The 19403-nt window shown below is 38.6% G+C and overlaps 1 protein-coding gene and 1 long non-coding RNA gene across 3 annotated transcripts in view; both read left to right on the top strand.

Annotated features, from left to right (window-relative positions):
- NELL1 (neural EGFL like 1) overlaps window positions 1–19403 on the top strand; it is a 1003663-nt gene that overhangs the window by 888984 nt on the left and 95276 nt on the right. The gene's annotated exons all lie outside the window — the stretch shown is intronic.
- On the top strand, window positions 7258–10861 carry LOC110149458 (uncharacterized). The gene is made up of 2 exons (XR_002317474.2): window positions 7258–7344; window positions 10595–10861. It is a non-coding gene; the product is annotated as an uncharacterized lncRNA (long non-coding RNA).

The following is a 19403-nucleotide window of genomic DNA, read 5'->3' as shown; positions in this document are numbered from 1 at the left end:
TTTCATCAATTTATTGGTCACGCCGTTTGCTTTCAGTGCATATTTTCTACTCGTATTTCTAGTCTGTCATCTACATTTTTCCTGTAGATTTATAGGATTGTAATTACATACTGTTTTGTATCATCCTCCTTGCTTTATATAACCCTTGCTCATATCTTCTCTTGGTCTGTGTTATCTCTTGCCAGTTGTTGATGTTCTCCTCTTTTGGTTACTTTTCGTATTTGTATTGTGTTTCAGAGGGCTTCTCTTGCCTGGCATCATGAAGACACTCACTTTTTTTTCCAGAGTATTAGCAATTTTGCTTTTGTTATCCAAGGTTGTTTAACATATTAAAATGTGTCTTTATGTATAGTGAAGTAGGGATCTGTTTTTTGTCATGATTCTGTCAGAAGAGCCACTTGTCTCATTTATTTGACCAGTCCACCTGTAACATGAATAAACCCTTCATTATAATCATTAATATATATGACTCCCTTTGTGGATGACAGGCTTGTCTTGGTGAAGGGGCTTGCAAAGCTTAATGAAGCTATGGGCCATGCCATGCAGGGCCATGCAGGATAGGTGGTGCATAGTGAAGAGTTCTGACAAAACATGGTCCACACAAGGATGGAATGGCAAGCCACTCCAGTTTTCTTGCCTTGTGAATCCCATGAACAGTATGAAAAGACCAAAATAAAAAAAAGGACACTGCAAAGTGAGCCCCCTATGTCAGAAAGTGTCCAATATGCTACTGGGAAAGAGTGGAGAACAATTACAAATAGCTACAGGAAGAATGAAGCATTTGGGCCAAAACAGAAACAACACTCAGTTGTGGGTGTGTCTGGTGGTAAAAGTGAAGTTGGATGCTGTAAAGAACAATATTCCATAGGTACTTCAAATGTTAGGTTCCTGAACAAGGTAAATTGGAAGGCAAAAGGAGAAGGGGGCAACAGAGGATGAGGTAATTAGATATCATCACTGACTGAATGGACATGAATTTGAGCAAACTCCAGGAGATAGTGAAGGAGAGAAGTGCCTGGCATGCTACAGTCCATGGGGTCCCAAAGAGTTGGACATGACTTAGCAACTAATCAATAACAGCAAATATATATGGTTAATTCTATTTGCAATCTTCCATATTGTCCATCACTTGATGGCAAATAGAAGAGGAAAAATTGGAAGCAGTGACAGATTTTATATTCTTGGGCTGCAAAATCACTGCAGATGGTGACTGCAGCCAGGAAATTAAAAGCCACTTGCTCTTTGGGAAAAAAGCTATGGCAAAGCTAGCCAAGAGCATTAAAAAGCAGAGACATCCCTTTCCCAAAAAAGGTCCAGATAGTCAAAGCTATGGTTTTTCCAGTAGTCATGTACAGACGTGAGAGTTGGACCATAAAGAAGGCTGAGCACCAAAGAATCGATGCCTTTGAGTTGTGGTATTAGAGAAGACTCTTGAGAGTCCCTTGGACTACAAGGAGATCCAACCAGTCAGTGCTAAAGGAAATCAACGCTGAATATTCATTGGAAGGACTGATGCAGAAGCTGAAGCTCCAATACTTTGGTGACCTGATGCAAAGAGACAACTCATTGGGAAAGACTCTGATGCTGGAAAAGATTGAACACAAAAGGAGAAGGGGGTAGTAGAGAATGAGATGGTTGGATGACATCACCAACTCAATGGACATGAATTTACACAAACTCTGGGAGATAGTGGAGAACAGAGGAGCCTGGCATGCTGCAGTCTGTGGGGTTGTGAAGAGTCAGATATGACTGAACAACAGCATAATATCACTTCATTGGTTATTTGCTCTTCATACCCCAAGAGCACATTGTTTTATCTACCACATTAAAAAAAATCTTTAGGTTATCTCAGAGCATATGTTTCCCACTTTGTCTTCCCATTTCCCGGTTTGTTCTTGACCTTTTCATAGAATTCAGATCCAGCTGTTGGAGTGGCCAGCTTTCCCTGCCTCCATGACCAAAGTTGTGAGTTGTGGCAGGTTGTAAGTTTCCTGTTTGAGGCATTGGGAGGAAGATCGTCTGCATTGTTTAACTCTACCATGAAGACAAGCATTCTCCTCACCTCAAGATGAGAGGATTTAATCTTCATGCTTAGCTCTCTTATGATTTTTAATGTTAGGGGATAAAAGGTGTTCCCAAGGCCATTTACACAAGTCTATTAAAGTCTTTCTTCCTGTGGCTATAAAATCCTTGAAAACCAAGGTTTTCAGGAACCGCTGTCTTCTCATCCTTACCCCAGGACTAGCCAATACCAGTGTAATTTACACTTCAAACCAGGAAAGGGAAACTTTATGTCATCAGCTTAAACAGGGACTCAAGAGGCTGTCACAGTTTGGTGACATCTGCCAGGACCTGTCCCGTTGCCTTAACTAGACCTGCATTCCTCAGAAGAAGACAAAGTTATTTGGATTGAAGTTGAAGTATATGAGGACAAAGTGGTATGTTTAGATCTCTATCTAGAATATTCTATCACAAAGTTTAATAACAGTGTTATTTTATCATCTGGGGAAAAGTAAGCCAACACATGTACACCCATGGCTGACCCATGTCAATGTATGAATCTACAATATTGTAGAGTAATTAGCCTCCAATTAAAATAAATAAATTTTAAAAAATAAACCAATAAAAATACATAATATCAGCATGGCATATAAGGATTATCTTCTTTTTTATAGCACCCACTTCATTGAATCATTACACTAGCCTGATTAGCTATAACTACTTAGTAAGGTCTTAGACTGGAGGAGCCCCTGGAGAAGGGAATGGCCTCTCACTCCAGAATCCTTGCCAGGAGAATTCCAGGCAAGAAGAGCCTGGTGGGCTATAGTCCATGGGGTCACAAAGAGCTGGGCATGACTGAGTGACTAATATTGACTGACTGAAGAACATAATGTTTTCAATACTATCTAGAATTGGGGATTTCATCTGTCATGAGTGTTCTGTTCTTATTCTACTACATATTTTACTGTTTTCCCCAAAAATACTTCTCATAATGATGTTTTATAAATAGCTTAAATTATTTTTCACTTCTCTGCAAGTGCTAAACACCATATATAGTATCTAAAGATTATGTACTGTCAACCTGTTTGCAAGATGTTAGCCTTTATTTAGGAATATCTGCTTATGATTTGTCCATGATAGCTTTAGTATTTTATTCCTCACATAATATTTATGTCAGGTGGAAATAAAATTCCCAACAATTCAACTTGTATTTTTTGAGGCATACATACATTTGGCAGGCCTTCTTTTTTTATTTATTTTTTTCATTCCGTAAATAAAGTTTTGTTTTTGTTTTTTCTTTTTAAATTGTAGTATAATTGCTTTATGGGCTTCTCTGGTAGCTCAGCAGTAAAGAGTCTACTTGCAGTGCAGGAGATGTGGGTTCAATCCCTGAGTTGGGAAGGTGCCCTGGAGAAGGAAATGGAAACCCACTCCAGTATTCTTGCCTGGAGAATTCTGTAGACAGAGGAGCCTGGCAGGCTACAGTCCACACAGATGCAACAGTGGAACATTACTTATCGACTAAACAACAACAGATGGAATAACGAGAGTAAGTCTTATATACAGTGTCTGGGAGACAATGTGTGTACATTTTCTAACTCCTCTTATTGCACTTCCTCCTTCCTCCAATGTTTTGAACTTTTTGGCCAAGTTCCACAGGTTTATTTCAACTCCAGAGGTGGACAGCAGTCATCAACAATCTAGCATCTTGTCTTTGGGAAACAGTGACTATAGCTTTGCCATCCTTTGACCTTACTCATGTGTGTTGTAAACTCTCCTGGAAACAAAACTTGCCTAGGGCTTAGAAAGCAGATGCTGGTGGCCTCTGTTGATTTATAGTGGACTGATTTCCTACAGGTACAGGTATTATTTTTAATAATTAATGCAGTTATTTATTATTGATAATGTTATTAATAACAGAGGTAGGAGAAGGTATGATAAAAATTCACAAAAATGGAGAGCTGAATAGGAAGTATCAGTAAAGAGTAGGAGGATGCAACCTTGAATAAGAAGCTAACTTGTCTCCATTGATGAACTGGCACTAGGTTAAATGGAAAAATTGAGGAACAGAGAGGCTATGACAAGTAAGATCTTTTGGCTACTAAACCCATAATTTCTTCACTACAAAATACTGCAGGAAGTGCACATTTGCTTTAAAAACTGGTTATCGCATTTATTCTCACCCTGATTATGACTCTGGGCCTGACTCAAGCAACTCTATTATCATCCCACATAGCCCTAAGGAAGTTAAGCACTCCTGGTGTTCTTGCAGCCTGATTCATCAGAATCTCTTTCAATTTGATTTTGAAGGAAGCTGGGCTTCTCTGGTGGTTCAGTGATAAAGAATCTGCCTGCCAACACAGGAGACTCGGGTTCAATCCCTGGTTTGGGAAGATCCCCTGAAGGAGGAAATGTTAACCCACTCAAATGTTCTTGCCTAAGAAATCCCATGAACAGAGGAGCCTGGCAGTCTCGATGGGGTCGCAAAAGAGTTTGGACAAGAGTTAGTGATTGAACAACAATAGGCCGACAATGTGCGTTTTCATTTAGTACCTTGATCTCCATGGTCTTCATGGAGATCACAACTTCAGGCAGTTGTGAGCTGTAGGATTCTTTTGGTGAGCAGATATATCACAGTGGCTTTTTCTGGTTATGCACTCGCATTGTGATACACAAGGAAAAAACAGAACTGACAGCGAATGTGCATGGTTTTCATCATGAACAGATCCTTGGAAAGCTGGCTGTTATTATAATGTTAATAGAATGATTCCTATTCTACACTCTATTCCCAAAGATAGAGCAGACATAACATATCTTGAATGACAAGTCAGAAGTTGAAGGAAACAGGCATGAGTATGAAGAGAAAGGTTTTTGCCATCTTCTCAAAGAGTAAGTGAAGCTCCCAGTATCAATGACATACCAGTTGAGATGTATGACATAAGACACAGGGATGTTAAGACATCGAGTTAAGACAAAAAGAAGACCAAAAAAATCAAATGATGAAGTACAGCTAACCTTCTATATCCATAGGCTCTGTATCTGTGGATTCAATTAACCATGGATTGAAATTACCAGAAAAAATTCCAGAAAATTCTAAAAGGTGAAACTTGAATTTGCTTCATACCATCATATATTTACATAGCTTTCACATTGTATTATAGGTAATCTGGAGATGATGTAAAGTATACAGGAGAATGTGAATAGATTTATGCAAGCACTATGCTATTTTATATAAAATACTTGAGCATCATTGGATTTTGATATCCACATATCCTCGAACCACTCTCGTGCAGATATTGAGGGATGACCTTCTGTTTGTCAGTAACAGAAATAATCAGGAATTCTGGATTTAAGTCCTGTTCTTTCATACTTGTCCATGTGTCTTGGGTAAATCCTCCTATCTGAATGAGGCTCAGGTTCCTCAGTGTGAAATGGGAATAATAATCCTCCCTAAGATGGCACAGTGGTAAAGAATCCTCCTGCCAATGCAGGCAACGAAGAGACACAGGTTCAATGTCTGGGTTGGGAACATCTCCTGGAGAAGGAAATAACAACCTGCTCCAGTATTCTTGCCTGGAAAATTCCATGGGCAGAGGAGCCTGGAGGGGCTATAGTCTATCTGGTCACAAAGAGTCAGACACAGCTGAGCAACTGAACACACAGGCAAGGTTGTTTTAAAGCACAATGACCCAACATGGGCCAATACAATGCACAATACTTGGTATAGATTCCTTCTTTTCTCATCCTAAGCATATGCAAACCAGATACTGAATCTGATGACCTTTAAGTTGCTGTGAAATTCTCACACTCCTAATCTCTAGACCTGTGCTGTCCAAAGGGTAGCCACTAGCCATGTGTGGTCATTGAGCCTTTGAAATATGGCTACTACAACTGAGCAATTTAATTTTTAATTTGGTTAAAATGTTAGAACAGAAACTATGTAAAATATATTAGCATAACTCTATTTACTTTCATTGTTACGTCATGCTAAGATATCATCAATGTTATAGCATGACAGTTGGCTTCTTAAGGTGTTTCTAAATATCTCATTAATAAATGTATGTTGATTGCATATTAGAACACTAATTTTTAGCTCTACTGAGTTAAATATATATTATTGAAATTAATTCAGCTTCTTTTTTAAAAAATATTTTTGATGTGGCCTCTAGAAACTTGAAAATTTTACTCATGGCTCATAGGGTATTCCTATCAGACAGCACTGTTCTAGACAGCACAGGGGGATGCCTCAACACCAGGAACTGACATTCAGCCCAGAGGACAGCTTACATCTGTTTGGAGAGTTAGCAGAAAGGTCTGATCAGGCAGACTATGATGGGTTGATTACAAGGCTGGGGTTAGTCCGTTTCTGTGCCCAGATCCTTTCCAAGGGCCTCTCTGGGAACAGGTAACATTTATGTCACTTCTCAACTTGAGTAGCTGAGTATAAATACAGCCATTTAAAGCTACCCTCAGTTGTTATTGTTTTCCAGTCCCTATGTCATTTCCAACTCTTGTGCCCCAAGAACTATAGCCCACCAGACTCCTCTGTCCATGGGATTTCCCAGGCAAGAATACTGGAGCAGGTTGCCATTTTCTTCTCCAGGGGATCTTCCGAACGCAGGGATTGAACCTGTGTCTCTTACATTGCAATTGGATTCTTTATGGCAGAGCCACCAGGAAACCCCATCCTCAGTTAGACCCTGCAAATAATGTCTCAGACTTTGCTTCAGTTCCTCTGAGTCCTCATATACTAGTACTTTACTTGCCCCTTTTAGTCCTTAATTTTGGATTCTGTTTCATGACTGTGATACTGGCTTCTCTTTCTGTATTTCGATACCCAGTAATTGATCCTCCAGCCCTCTTCACCTGCATTTTTTCCTTGATTCCAACTTTGATATGGACTTCCCAGGTGGTTCAGTGGTAAAGAATCCACCTGCAATGCAAGAGATGCAGGTTTGAGCCCTGGGTCGGGAAGATCCCCTGGAGAAGGAAATGGCAACCCACTTCAGTATTCTTGCCAGCAAAATTCCATGAACAGAGGAGCTTAGTAGGCTACAGTCCATGGGGTCGCCCGAACATGACTTAGCAACTGAGCACGCATGCTTGCAACTTTGACATAATAAATATTGTGACATCACTGGGTGGGGTGAATTGTATCCCTGCCTAGTACTGGATCCAGGAACTACTTAGCTGCATTCTCAATGGGGATTTTTCTCTTGTGAAAAACATCCTGAATCCATGAGTAACTTGTCACTATCTTTCATGAGAATGCTGGTTCCATGAGATCTTTGTGAGAGCAGAGCCCTCATTTGTTCTCCAGAGCTCCAAGCAACAGGCTGGCATGTAGGTATCCAGTAAATATTTTGACAGAATAATTGGAAGCTAGGGTGCTTTTTCCCAAGAGCATTTAACTTTTATTGTGATAATACCGTCATAATAACACCTCGTATTTGTCAAGGGCTTTGTAGTTTTCAGGTGTACTCACATCCATTATCTCATTCAATCCTCATATCAGCGCCATGCGGGGATTCTTATTTCATATTCTTGGCTATAGAGGCAGTAACTCAGAAAGATGAGTAAACAGGGGCAGGAACTGTAACTTATGTCTTTTGATCACAAGGCCTGTTTACGTTCTTCTATTTACACAGCATCTTCTACCATCTGACTCCAATTTTTGTGCATAATTAAAGAAACTTGCAGGGTGCCTTTGTAATTCTTGCCTTAATTAACTCAGTGCTTATCACGATGTACCTTTAATAGGCTTTGGAAAAGTTGGGTTTTAAATTGCTCATTCTCTCTGTTCCCATTTTTCTCCCAGTCATGTGAATTTGACCATTTTTCTGCTTTTCCCCCTGACTCCCAGAGAGGATATAACTACTCTAATTTTAATTTCAATGAGGTATTATTTGTTTTAAACTCATCCACTCACTAGTTTGAAGCAGAGATTCCAAGGTCATGCTCAAAGTCTCACTCTTGTCTCATCACCAGATCCTATTGATTCCACTCTTAAATCTCTCTTCCTCTACAGATTCCACGGCTATCACCCTTGATATCTCTTGCTTTGATCATTTCAGTATGGTAGGTTTCAGAGTTAAAAACATTTTGCATTTAAAAAGTTATAAAAAAATTATCAATTTGTTGTCTTGGTAAATAAGACTACCTTGTCATACTGGCCTTTGGATGTCATCTTGTCAGAAGACTACCTGTTTCCTTTGTTGTTGTTCAGTCGTATCCAACTTTTTGCAACCCATGCACAACAGCACGCCAGGCTCTTCTGTGCTCCACTATCTTCCAGAGTTTGCTCAATTTCATGTTCATTGAGTCAGTGATGCTATTTAACCATCTCATCCTCTGTCACCCTCTTCTCCCTTTGTCTTCAACCTTTCCCAGCATCAGGGTCTTTTCCAATGAGTCAGCTCTTCTCATCAGGTGGCCAGAGTATTGGAATTTCAGCATCAGTCCATCCAATGAATATTCAAGGTTGATTTCCCTTAGGATTGACTGGTTTGATCTCCTTGCAGTCCAAGGGACTCACAAGAGGCTTCTTGAGCACCACACTTCTAAGGCCTCCCAGATGATTTTCCTGTTTCTAAACAATCCTCCAGCATTTGCTAACCCATTTCTCCAAAGTGATCTTTTCAAAATAGAAACATGATTATGTCATGTTTCTACTAAAAAGCCTTTGGATGATTTCTAAACTCAAGCAGGAGTTACGTTAAAGACACTTATAGAGGCATCTCATCTTATCTAAGAAACTCATCTCTTCCTCCTCACCTCGCACTTCCATAAGCCCTGTGCTTCACCACACTGAGCAACTCAGTGTTTCCTGAACACTCTGCATTTTATCTTGCATCCAGATTTTCTGTATACGGTATTTCCTTAGCCTGTGACTCTTCAAAGGGTATTCACCAGCCTCAAGCAAAATTCTACTTGCCTTTCAAGTAGATCAGACATCTCACCTAGGCAGTTTCTTTAATTCTCATCTCTACCCATCAGTAATGCCCCTTTCTTCTCTTCTAAAACATCTTGACTCATTCCCTTTACTTCAACATTTAAAATATTGTTGTAATTATCTATGTGTCTCTTTTTCCTCTGCAACACTATGAAATCTCAGATGTGGGGAACATGTTTTTTCTCTATGTATCTTCTGTGTGTTGTTCTTACTCATAGTAGCATTTAAGTAAGTGATTGATGGCTGACTATTGGAATTCTGAGTTTTCCCCTAAGTACATACACAAAATTCCCCAAACCATCTAGTTAGTTAAGGGCCACCAGCATATCAGACTCTCATAATACAAGCATCTAATATGATAAGATGGGCTGCAAACTAATTAAAAAAGTCATGCTGGTGCATGTGTTAAAAATATACTTTTTCAAATTTGGTGTGCTATCTTAAAATAATGATTTTTTTTTTTGAATGAAATGTCAGCACCCAAAGTAGGTTGGATTATCATGCTTGAAAGAATTGTCAACTTGGCTGCAATTTGCCAGTTTCTGAGTTTATTCTGACATCCTCAGAACACTTAACAATCAGGCTGAAATGAAGATCCACAACTGCAGAATCACAGCACGGCTGCCACTCAACACAGTAATGCTTGATTCGCCCAGCAACTCACAGATCCACCCTCTCTTCAAATCATGGTGCTCAGTCTTGTTTGGGATAACCTTTTTATGACTTTCTGGCCTCGTTGGTCCCAAGGCACTTAAGAAATACTACAATATAATGACTTTGTACTTAGTAGGAGGTGCTATTTAAGACTTTGAAGTAGGATTTAAAGTAAAATGACCTGGGCTTTAATGAAAGTTTGATGTGTGCTTTGGGATTTCCATTTCCTCATCAAGAAATGGGCAAATGCTGAATGCAGTTGACAGAGGCATTAAAGAAGATAAGGTATGCAAAGCCCACAGAATAGTGATCATTATTATCTCAAACCATCTAGCAGCCTGAGTCTATTAAGTTCCCAAACCCTAGAGAGAAATGTTAGACTCACTCTAATGTTTCCTACCATGCCATCCTATTCTTCACTCCCTAGCATGGAGGGAATAGTCAATAAGTGTTCATTGAATAGATGCCTTGGTTTTAGGCTCATGGCCAGACAGACAATAGACTATGAGGTCCTTTCATTTGCTGAGCTCTCATTCTATCTTGCTCAGGGCAGAAATAGAAGAGAAAAGACAAGGTTAATAACATCACATATTGAACATACATTATTTTCTAGGCATTCTTTTCAGTGGGTTTATACTATGTGCATTTAATCTTCACTCTATCCATGTATAATAGTCCCCATAGTTTTGGTCACAAAGAGTCAGGCTCACACTCTAACAAATGTGAGAAACTTGTTCAAGGTCACATTTTGGAGGAAGGAAAATCAGAATTCAAGCTCAGGACTGACAGATTTTTTCCATCTCAATGCCTGAGACACTGAACAAAATTCACCTTCAGTTTCTTAAAGCAGTTTTTTTCTATTCTTTGTTGAATATCTTCCTTTTACATAAAACACATTCCAGGAAAAAGTTGGATTTATATTACTTTGTGAGCTGGGAGAATCTGAATTTTAAAAATTAACAAAGGTTTTTGTTTGTTTTTTTAAAGATTTATCATCTTGTGACATCAGGTAGAAACAAAAGCTCATTCTTCCTGGAGGTACCTACCACCAGCTCAAGCCTCTTTTGTTTCTCAGATGTAGCTCCACTGAACACCATCTTTTATTCCAAACCTCTAAATAATATGAATGGGAGTCAGAAAATTAATAAACATCAGAATTACACATGCAAGGGTTTCAGAAAATACAACTATTGGATCCCAAGACATACTTTAGAAGTTAAAATATGGGATTAAATTTGTTGAGTACAGCTTAAATGGTGTTTTGATCTATGTCAAATCTTTTGTGAGGATAAAAAAACAAAAAGACTAAAAGTAATGATGAAAGTATGTAACTTCTGAATTTAAGAACCTCAGAATAAAACAAAGAGAATGAACCAAAAGGAAAATACTAAAGATGATAGCAAAAATAGGTAAAATGAGAAAAGAAGTTTGAAGATCATCAAAAGCTGAGGTTACTTCTTTAAAATGATCCAATCAGTAAACAAATCCCTATTGGCATTAATCAAGGGGAAACAGTCAAGACAGATATTCACTATTAGAAATTAAAAAGGTGGGGTTTAAGGACAGATACAAGTAATTATTAAAACAGAAAAGAATTTCTTAAAGTTTGAAAACTTAAATGAGATACATATATTGCTAGAAAATATAATTTGCAACAACTGAATCAAAAATAAATTCAAAAATTAAAATTTTCAATTAGAATACTATACTCACCTAAGCATACCTATAGATACTCACTACTCAAGCACAGACATTTAGTGAGGTCAATTGAACATCCAGGAAACACAGAGTACTGAACTTTACAAAATATTTCAGAGAATAAAAAGGGAAATACCTTCCAATTTCATTTAATATAGATAATATAAATCTTATTAAACCAGACTAGTCAAAATCAATTTAGTAATGGAAAATCACAGTCTAATATCACTTATATTTTTAAAAATTCTTTTCAGAAGAAATATAAGGAAGATGACCCCAAAATGATTATTTAAAAAAAAATCATAGCTCACTTGCTTTGATCCTAGAGATTGAAGAATGTTTTACCAGCACCTCATTTTCAATATAGTTCATTACATTAAATGATGCAAGGAGAGAAATATTTAATTATCTCACATTAAAAAAGTTTTCAATACAATTCATTCACTGCGTTAAAAGAGAAAAACGATCTTAGCAACTGCAAAATATGTACTAAAAGCCTACAGCAAGCCTCAAATAGAATGGGGAAACAACAGAACAACCCCTTAAAAACACAGGGAAGTGAAAGATTGAAAATCATTCTATATTAGCATATAGTAACTTCTGTTCATCAAAGAAACTCTTCCTCCAAGAAAGGTGAAAATATAAGCTTGTGACTGGAAAAGATATATGCAACATGTATAAACCAGCAAAGGTAATATGTAGATGATATAAATAACAAAATCTATATGAAAAAGAAAACCACATATAATGGACAAAATGGTAAACATAATTTACAGAAACAGGAGAAACAAATAAGCATATGGAAAGGTGAGTTTCGGACATAATCTGGGAAATGTAAATAAAATCACATGAGATGCTATCTCACACTCACTGTGGTAACAAAACTTCTGACAATACCAAATGTTGAAAAACACATGAAGCTGCAGGGGGGAAATGTACACTTTTAGCTGGAGCATGTGTTTTAATCAGCTTATAAGCTTTTTGGAGAATTGTTTTGTACTTTGGCAAGGGTCACTGTGTATCTCTGACCCCATAATTTCACTTATAGGAACATTCTTGAGAAATTCTTGGGCAAGTACAGAAGAGTATACCAGTAGGAATGCTCATAACTTCACTGACTGCAATTGCAAAAATTAGGGAACTATGTTTCTTTCCAGGAGAAGATAACACAGTAGCAAAGAAATTGAACAAATTAGTAAATGTCAAAACAATGTTGAATTAAAAATGTAGCAAAATATGTGTGCAGTCTTCTGCCATTTATATTATTTGAACAATGCACTCCACATTGTTTAGAGATTCATCCACAAAAAGAGCACCTGGGAATGATAAAACTATAAGTAGTATGCTGGTTAATGCTGGCAGGTTGTAATCAGGTAGGCATACAGTGGAGTCTTCAACTGTATTAGTAATATTTTATCTTTTTAACTGGGAAGTGGACTTTGGTGCTTTTTCAGCATTACTTTTTACACTTTTTTGGACTCTAATATTTCATAAAAATGACAGATCTCTGCATAGGTGAGCAATACAGATTATTAGTATTCTCATTGCCTTCATGATGATTAAAATTAATTCCAGAACTTCTACGGTTTACTACAACAGATTATATCATTAATCCTTGTGTTTGATCTGTTAGGAGGGGCAGTGAATGGATGTACACAGTGATAACCTGTGAACTGGCAGTCTCATTGAAAAGTCTAGGGACTGAGGCATAATTAACATCTTGGGCACTTGTGTTGAATGACAAGACCTCTCTAGCCCTCTAGGAGTGGGCAGGAATGACTTTACCTGATTCGGTACTGTTGGTGGGTGCATGACTGTCACATCTTGTTTTCAGTTATAGATCATAAGCTGTAATGGATGTATAAATGGATGTATTTATAAATGTGCAGAGAGGCAGAGAATAGTGTCTGTATTCAATAAACACCATAAATAACCTTGCTGGAATAGAGCATAGAATCCAAGTGCAATTTCAATGTGTTCTATAGAATGTGTAAAGCATTTTCTTAAAGCAGAACTGGGAAGATTCCCATTTCTGCCCTTGAATTGTGTGGAAGGCTGAATGTAATCTGTTTCCTTGATGTCTGTCTTTTTCTTCCTTCTCACACATCCTCTGGTTGGACTGAAGAATAAGCATAGGTTGAGGGTTAAACCTAGTGACAATTTGTGGGAACAAACTTCAGTATATTTGTTCTTGCCCAAATCCAACAAACTTTCATAGTCCAGCCTAGCAAAACATAGTATTAATTCCTGGAGTATGGAAAGATGTACCTGTGGGTGCACATTTTCCCCCGAGCTCAGCTCTTGAACCCTCTAAAGAGTCCCTTATTCACCACCCCTCATCCTTCTTTATGTTTATAGTCTTTTTGACTATCTCAAATGTGATCTCCCTCTTTACCATGTGACTTGCCCTCCTCTTATCTACTAATTTATACCCTGCTCTCCTAGCTGAGATATTCATGGCTATTTCATTCTTTAAAAATATTGAGTATTTGCTATTTCATGATTTGATTTGAAGTACTAGTTTTAGTTATGAGAATGGAAATGGATTATCAAGATTTATAGCTCACTTTCTTCATTATGTAGCTGTGTGATGTTCAGTCAGTCAGTTCAGTCACTCAATTGTGTCTCACTCTTTGTGATCCCATGGACTGCAGCACACCAGGCTTCCCTGTCCATCACCAACTCCCAGAGCTTACTCAAACTCATGTCCATAGAGTCAGTGATGCCATCCGACCATCTCATCCTCTGTTGTCCCCATCTCCTTCCCCCTTTCTGTTTCCCTGCATCAGGAACTTTTCCAATGAGTCAGTTCTTTGCATCAGGTGGCCAAAGTACTGGAGTTTCAGCATCAGCATCAGTCCTTCCAATGAATATTCAGGACTGATTTCCTTTAGGATGGACTGGTTGGACCTCCTTGCAGTCCAAGGGACTCTCAGAGTCTTCTCCAACACCACTGTTCAAAAGCATCAATTCTTCAATGCTCAGTTTTCTTTATAGTCCAACTCTAACATCCATACATGACTACTGGAAATACAATAGCTTTGACTAGATGGACCTTTGTTGGCAAAGTAATATCTCTGCTGTTTAATATGCTGTCTAGGTTGGTCATAACTTTCCTTCCAAGGAGCAAGTGTCTTTTAATTTCACGGCTGCAACCACCATCTGCAGTGATTTTGGAGCCCAGAAAAATAAAGTCAGCCACTGTTTCCACTGTTTCCCCATCTATTTGCCATGAAGTGATGGGACCGGATGCCATGATCTTAGGTTTCTGAATGATGAGCTTTAAGCCAACTTTTTCACTCTCCTCTTTCACTTTCATCAAGAGGCTCTATGGTTCTTCTTCACTTTCTGCCATAAGGGTGGTGTCATCTGCATATCTGAGGTTATTGATATTCCCCCCAGCAATCTTGATTCCAGCTTTGCTTCTTCCAGTCCCACATTTTGCATGATGTACTCTGGATAGAAGTTAAATAAGTAGGGTGAGAATATACAGCCTTGACATACTCCTTTTCCTGTTTGGAACCAGTCTGTTGTTCCATGCCATGTTCTAACTGTTTCTTCTTGACCTTCATACAGATTTCTCAGGAGGCACGTTAGGTTTCTGGTATTCCCATCTCTAAGAATTTTCCACAGTTTGTTGTGATCCACACAGTCAAAGCCTTTGGCATAGTCAATAAAGCAAAAGTAGATGTTTTTCTGGAACTCTCTTGCTTTTTCTGTGATCCAACAGGTGTTGACAATTTGATCTCTAGTTCCTCTGCCTTTTCTAAATCCAGCTTGAACATCTGGAAGCCTGGGGTTCACATACTGTTGAAGCCTGGCTTGGAGGATTTTTAGCATTCCTTTGCTAGCGTGTGAGATGAGTGCAATATGCAATGAGTGCAATTGTGCAATAGTTTGAACATTCTTTGGCATCACCTTTCTTTGGGATTGGAATGAAAACTGACCTTTTCCAGTCCTTTGGCTACTGCTGAGTTTTCCAAATTTGCTGGCATATTGAGTGTGCAGCACTTTCACAGCATCATCTTTTAGGATTTGAAAAAAGCTCAACTGGAATTCCATCACCTCCACTAGCTTTGTTCGTAATGATGCTTCCTAAGGCCCGCTTGATGTTGCATTCCAGGATGTGTAGTTCTTTTGTGTATTCTTGCAACCTCTTAATATCTTCTTGCCTTGAGAACCCCATGTGTGATGCTGGGCAAGTTAAATAACTTCTCTAAGCCTCTATCTCCTCATCTGTAAAGTAAGGATAATAATTGTATCTGTATCATTAGTACCTTGTAAGTATTAGATCAGCTAACATCTCTCTGCAACATGCTCAGAAGAGTGCTTGGCAGTCTCAGTACCCGATGTCTGCTAGTTGCTGTTGTGATTGATTACCGTTATTAGTAAGATGTTGCCTCCAATGTAGTCCAGCAATTGTATTCACAGGAATAATCTCCTAGTTTTTTTCCCCAACTTACCCTAACTTCCTATAACTTTCTTATTAGTACTCTCCCTCTAGAGTTCCTAGGGCCCTACTCTATTTGGCCCTGCAGAGAAAGAGCCCCACATAAAGGGTTTCCACTGAGCTTGCCATACACACCATCCACTGTCTAGAATGCTGTGGGGGCTGCGATGATAAACAAGGCAGAGGGGTCGCTCTCCTTGTGTGCATATGTTATTGTGGAAGAAGAGAGACAATATACAGACATCTATACCAGATCATGTCAGATGCTGGCTGATGCCATGAAGACAAGAAACCAGAAGAGTGGAGTAGGAAGAGAGACAATATACAGACATCTATACCAGATCATGTCAGATGCTGGCTGATGCCATGAAGACAAGAAACCAGAAGGGTGGAGTAGGGAGCCATGAAGCAACCTCAAAAATGGTGGTCAAGGAAGGGGTCTTTGCAATGGTCGCATCTGAGTTGAGACCTAAGTAACAGAAGGAGCTGGTTGTATATGTTAAAAACATTCTAGGAAGAGGAAACAGCTAGTGCAGAATCTCTAAGATAGATGATAGACCTGAGAAGGCCATGTGGTGAGTGTCTAGAGTGCAGTGAGCTGAGGGAGAAAGGGTGGGGATAAGCAAAGGAATAAGGAAGGTCCAGATCCTATTGAAAATTGTAATATAATTCAAAGCTTCTACTAGAATCTGTGTGCTCAGTCGTGTCCAACTTTTTGCAACCCCATGGACTGTTGCCGGCCAGGCTCCTCTGTCCAAGGGATTCTCCAGGCAAGAATACTGGAGTAGGTTGCCGTGCCCCCCTCCATGTGATCGTCCTGACCCAGGGATCAAACCCACCTCTCCTATGTCTCCTGCATTGGCAGGTGAATTCTTTACCACTGAGCCACCTGGGAAATCTAAGTACTGTAATAAAACCCATGCATCAGAGAAAGCAGGCCTAAAAACTTAAGTTATGTGAAGTCCAAAGATCTTTTGTAACATGGTTGAGGAATAGACTCAAGTGAACTTCCCCAGATGATCCAACTCCCAGAGCTAGATCCATCCAGGCCTTGTTACTGTTTGGTTCTACATGGCGGCAGTTTTCCTCAGGCCTTGATATCACACCGAGTCTGCATCTAGTTCCTTGTCTTGGCTGAAATGTGTAGCTTGTTCCAGAAGCATCCTAGTGAGATGGTGCCCACTGAGGATTGTTGATGACCCCAGATGATCAAGTCAAGGCGATACTTGGCACATGGGACTCATTTTCATTCCTGTTTACTGCTGACCTTCCGTTCTCTTCTCTTTCCATCTCCCCCCAAAGATAATCTCTTTATTCCACCTCTGCTTGAGAATAAGGCTTAGACAGAGAATGAGAGCTAATTGCCACTCGGAAATCACATTATATTTTAATTCATGTTATCAGGGAGTATATAATCCTGAAATTTTATTGTTAGAGAGGATGACATGGTAGCTTTGATTCTATACTTAATTCATTTATTAATGTAATATTGTTTAATATTGTAATTATGTATGTTCTTGTCTCCTTCAAGGGATATAAACCCATAAAGGCAAAAACCAGTCTTATTCAACTCTGTACCACTGGTAATAAAGGGGTAAAAGAAAACCAACCATTTTTATTTAGTAGTCACAAAAGTCTTAAGACAAGAATTATATCTCTATTTTAAATATGAAAATGAAGAATCCAAAACCGCACAACATGGAAAGAGAAAATCTGTAAATTCAATGTCAAACCATCTGAAAATATAAACTACATGGCCATGAAATAATATTTAAAGCATATAAACCAACAAGTCTGTTTACATTCTACTTCACCAGATTCACTACCTTGAACTCTGAAATCAGTTGCTAAAAAAATAGCTGATACTCAATACCAGCTGATGGGTTATAAGTGAAAAGTATATTTGACCATTTAGGATCAAGAAGGAGGGGTTAAGGGCACTGATCTGCCTAATCAAGGTAAGGATTCCAACATCTAGGAAGCAACCTAGATGTCCACTGACAGATGAATGGATAAATAAGATATGGTACATATACACAATGGAATATTATGCAGCCATTAAAAGGAACAAAATTTCATCTGTAGCAGTAAGATGGATAAACCTAGAGTCTGTCATACAGAATGAAGTAAGTCAGAAAGAGAAGAACAAACTTTGTATACTAATGAATATGTATGGAATCTAGAAAAAATAGTAATGATGAACCTATTTACAGGGCAGAAATAGAGTCACAGATGTAGAGAATGGACTTGTGGATACAGCAGGGGAAGAAGGTGGGACACACTGAGAGAGTAGCATTGGCATATACACACTATGATGTGTAAAATAGATAGATAGTGGGAAGCCGCTGGGCAACACAGGGAGTTCAACGCAGTTTGGTGCTCTGTGATGACCTTGGGGATGGGATGGGGGGTAGGTGGGAGGGAGGCTTCAGAAGGAGGGATATATGTATATTTATGGCTGATTCATGTTTATGTACATTGGAAACCAATACAACATTGTAAGACAATTATACTCCAACTAAAATTTTTTAAAAAATGTTCTCAAAAATAAGTACAAGAGAATTCAAGGTGATTGGACACCAAAGGTAATCTCAAGCCTTCAGGCTACATTTAGTAATAGTCTGGGACCTCAGGCAGGTCTGCTGAAGCTGCTACAGGGGAGGTGCTGGCTAACACCAATCGGTCTGTTCCTGCTGTTCAATTAGGTTCTGACTTGTAATCCTCTTTCTTCTGTCATCAGTTTACTCAATGAATTGTAATCAATGCCACAGGAAAAATTAATGCCTAGGAAATAATATGTGAATAAAGGGAAGTGAGGTCAAATGTGGAGTTTTTGCAATTATTAATAAGGATTTTCTCTTTTTTCCCCAAAAAGTCATTCCTTAGAGAACATGTGTATATGTGTGTGGGAGTAGGCATTGGTAACTAGATATCTGGGAAAAAATACTTTCGCCATATTATGATGACCCAATTCTTTACTGTTCCATTGAAGAAAGCCATATTTTTCAATTAAAAAAAATTATATATTTGTATACAGATTGCAGTGGTTAGAAAAAGGAGGAAGTAAGGAAACACAAATTTTTTAAAGTGGCAGATTTTCTCAAAGAGATGCCTCTGACTCAGTCCATCAGAGCAAATCATGTTGTTAAACATATTAAACAGAGTGAAAAAACTAAGATTTAAGGAAATAGGAGTTACCCACTATTGAGCATGGACTTTGATTTCTGAGATGAACAATTTGCATACTTTATCTCATTTAAATATCACAATGAGGTATAGCCATCATTTACTCCACTTGGACTGAAACAGGTAATGCCGGGTTCCATAACGAGAATGGGGCAGAGGCAGAATTCAAGCAGGTTCTGGTTGACTCTAGAACCTGTGGCTTAGAGTCTAAACCACTTGGTTTAGGTCATCTGTGGGGAGTGTTTAAGAATGGTGACAGGCCATCCACTCCTGCCTTCAGCACTTGGCATGGGCCCCAGGACAGCCACATTAAGCCATTCTTATCAAAATGTTCAAATTCCTATTTATATCAGTTATTATAAAAATAAAGACATAAAACGTTACTGATCTTTAATTATAAATGATTTAATTGCAAATACCCGGTGACATCATTTAGTTAGCATAGAAAGTAATGCAAGATTA

Source organism: Odocoileus virginianus, chromosome 28 (assembly GCF_023699985.2).
Source record: "Odocoileus virginianus isolate 20LAN1187 ecotype Illinois chromosome 28, Ovbor_1.2, whole genome shotgun sequence".
NCBI classification, from domain to species: domain Eukaryota; kingdom Metazoa; phylum Chordata; class Mammalia; order Artiodactyla; family Cervidae; genus Odocoileus; species Odocoileus virginianus.
Note: the sequence above shows the minus strand (reverse complement) of the source record. Positions and strands in the feature narration are given on the sequence as shown.